Here is a 3,399-nt window from a genome sequence, read left to right as displayed (position 1 = left end):
ATCCAGCAGGAGAAGCTGCAGTCACAGCACAGCATCTGGCCTCTGCTTCTATGTGCCCTACATCCTTTCATTTCTCTGTTCCAGCATTACCCTGTTAGACCACAGCTTGCATTACTCTGTATTCTTTATTTGGTCGTTTTTATCCTTGCTGCCCGTCTTTACATTTACTCCTCTCGCATACCGAACGACCGAAAAAGAGGGTAAATATTTGGTTCTCCACCTGCAGGCGGGCGATTTCACTTATTCATGATCAAGTAGATTGAGAATGAAGTGCTTCCGATGACGCATGTTGCTTTTAAAGCTGGAGAATGCGGAGGAAAATTCCAATGTGCACACCTCACTCAGGCTCTGAAAGCCTTGTGCTGTGCGGCGAAACGAGTGGAGCGGCGCGCTCGGTTCAGCAGCCTCGAAGAGCGCGTCGGGAGGATTAAACACGCTTTTAGGATTCATGCAGCCTTCATATACGTTTTACAAAAAAATAGTTGTGCGGGTTATTTGGTCTTGGTGCATCGAGGATGGTGATAGACCAACTCGGGCCGATTATCTGGCATTTTCATTCTTCAGAGAATCGGCATTGGCCGCCGACTGTGCTCACAAGGCCGATAAATAAAACATGTCTTCAGACACATTCGCAGGCAGCCTTGTCAGTGTGGCTGTTATGGAACAATGTGCTCTGCTGAATTTTGGGAGGGTGGAGAAAAGAACTTTCAAGCTTCCTGCTGTAAACACATGGCTGAATTTCTCTTCTCTAAATATTGGCATCGGCCATTTAAAATCCGCTAACGGCCGACCACTGATCTAGGAGTGAGTGATGCACGTGGATGTCTTTGTGTTTTACAAGTAATTGTGTGGAAAAATGCACTGGACAGCCTTACGTTGAGAGGAAGGTCAGATCTGTGCTCTCTGCTGCAGATACAAAACTAGCATTCAAGCGGGAAAATGAAAGTGGAATACCGCTGTGGGACTGAGATAACACATCCCTCACAATACGCAGCCGCCACCTATTCTCTTTCTTCGAAAATCCATCAAAGGCTTCAAGTTGAAGTCTTAGTGCCTTGGCCTCTTCACCCCTGAAATAATGTAAGGGATTTTCTCAGGCTTAGCGTCTTTTCTTTTTCACTATTTGAGGGTAGTTTATCATAGCCACCCGACCTCAGGTTGCCCTTTAGAGAACAGACTGAGCCAGCTTTGGCCCTGCATCGTGTTCATGAATGGGGTCAGTCTATAACACATTCACAGGATGAACAAATAAACAGATATGTGGCGTCTTCCTTTTGTTGGCTCACAAATCCTCTGAACTTGAACCGTTCCGTGTCACTTTGAGTCTCCTTCTCCTCCTCCATCTCCCTATTTCTCTGCCTCCTTTTCTTCCGCCACACTCAAGTCTTCCTCAACCGTCCTTGGGAGGCAGGCTCATCCCAAATCCAGCCCTCCTACTGAAGTGATTCCTTTGAGTCTGGTGCGAGACAGCACTCAGAGCCCCCCCGTAAATCACAGACGTAAAGGGAGGTGAACAACCCACGCTTCCCACCGAAAACATGACACAAATTACAGGCCGCAACATCTGGTGAGTGGCGCGCGCCGAAACACGGCAGGGCGGACTGAGCACGTACAGCTCGCAAAAGTTCTTGCAAGCGGAGGAGTGGAGGACGCCACGGACGCCGAGAAGGGTTGCAGAAGAAGAACGAGCGTAGATGGTTTCTAGACGAAAGCGCGACCGCTTTATACGACCGCACAGGACTGTGGGTGACAGAAAGCACCTGCTCTCTGGCTCACTAATTAGTTTTTGGAAGCTGGTTTTTTATCTGAACCTTTTCAAAAAAGCCGCTGAGAGTCCCACTGTACCCCACTGTGATGTGACGGGGTAATTAAAGCACAGACAGATGTGCCTAAAGCAGGTTATCAACCGCTTGTCAACACCAGCGCCAATATTGAGAATCAATGTCACGTGTCAAGTTCCAGTGAGGCCTTCAGGGGACACAGATAAAGGGGGAGGCAGATATTGATCAGGCTGAAGTGTGTGTGTGTGTGTCTGAAGTCCTTCAGATGATGATGGTCAAGCACGCCAATCCTGTTAGATTCCTTGTAATTGAATACCTCATGTTATGTCAAAAAAGGTGGGTTTTTTAAAAAGATTATGGGGTATTATATTCTACGTGACCAGGAAAATATCATATATATCTATATATACACTGCCATCCAATGTAGTGTTGTGATAAAAGGCTGGAATTTGTGTTACTGTCGCGCTGTGCTCTCATATTTCCAATGTTATGCAGCGTGCAATGGGCTATAGACCATTAAGTCGAAGTTAAGAAGAGATCCTGTAAGTGAACAGATCCACAGCCCTGGTGCTACAGAAGAAATAAAAACAAAGACAACAGAAAACATGTAAAATATGCACTCTGGAGGGTGACCTCGTGCAAAACAATGAGTCATTAAAACAACAGTGTCTGAATCAGCTAATTGGACAACAGAGGAGGAGGCACGGCGCCAAGCGACAAGTCACAACCCACAGAGAAACAACAGGAGGGGACCATAATGACAGGGGCCGCGCATGAAAGTGCCAAAATCTGTCGTTCCAACAACCCGGCCAATTTGCAGGGTGATGCACACGCGGTCGGGAGGCACGACGCCGACCTGAACCTGACACTGGCTCCAGGGAGCAACGGCAGCAATATGTGGGGTTTAAAACCTAACGAGGAAACATCCATCCATTTCACTGCCAGGACCATTCCACGAAGAGGTAGATTCATCCGTCTCGTTAGGTCGATGGCTCCAATGATGATGACATTTACTCAATAATGCATCTGTTTCAGTGAGCACAGACCTGCACAGCTGTCATAGGAATCAACCTCACAACCAAACAGTCATACAGCTGAAACACTGTTAAAGTAGTCGTCGTGTGGTTCTCATATCCTTGGTTTCAGATGTCAAGACAGCCTAAAACATTCCCATTTCATGTACTACTTCCAAAGCGCCCCTCTAAAACGTGCCTTTAATGGTTATGCAGTTACGTCCCCAGCTTATTATATTAACATTAAAGCTACAAATACAAGCAGCTTGAGTCAACTTCAACCATACTGGACCCTTTAAAGCATCCATGTTAGAAAGAAATGAACAACTGCAGCTGACCACCTATTGAGTGGCAAGCAGGGAGATAAGTAAGTGACCTCTGCAGCCTTTAATCCACGCTCGCCATGCATATTTCAGTATATCTCATGTGATATACTGACAAACTGCTATAGGCGAAGTCCGGCAGCTATGGGGCCTCCCTGCTTACTTGTCAGACACATTCAATGGGCCGTGTGACTTCTCGGCAAACTGCAAATGAAAACGTTTCTGGCTGTCTACTCCATCATATTATAGCAGCACCTAAATGAGAACAACACACACACACAC

At 46.7% G+C, this 3,399-nt stretch overlaps 1 protein-coding gene across 1 annotated transcript in view; it reads right to left on the bottom strand.

Annotated features, from left to right (window-relative positions):
• sdc2 (syndecan 2) overlaps nucleotides 1-3,399 on the bottom strand; it is a gene marked incomplete at its 3' end in the record, with an annotated part of 39,467 nt that overhangs the window by 35,329 nt on the left and 739 nt on the right.

Source organism: Morone saxatilis, unplaced genomic scaffold, assembly GCF_004916995.1.
Source record: "Morone saxatilis isolate NCDOM2014 unplaced genomic scaffold, NCSU_SB_2.0 Contig9, whole genome shotgun sequence".
Lineage (NCBI taxonomy): Eukaryota > Metazoa > Chordata > Actinopteri > Moronidae > Morone > Morone saxatilis.
Note: the sequence above shows the minus strand (reverse complement) of the source record. Positions and strands in the feature narration are given on the sequence as shown.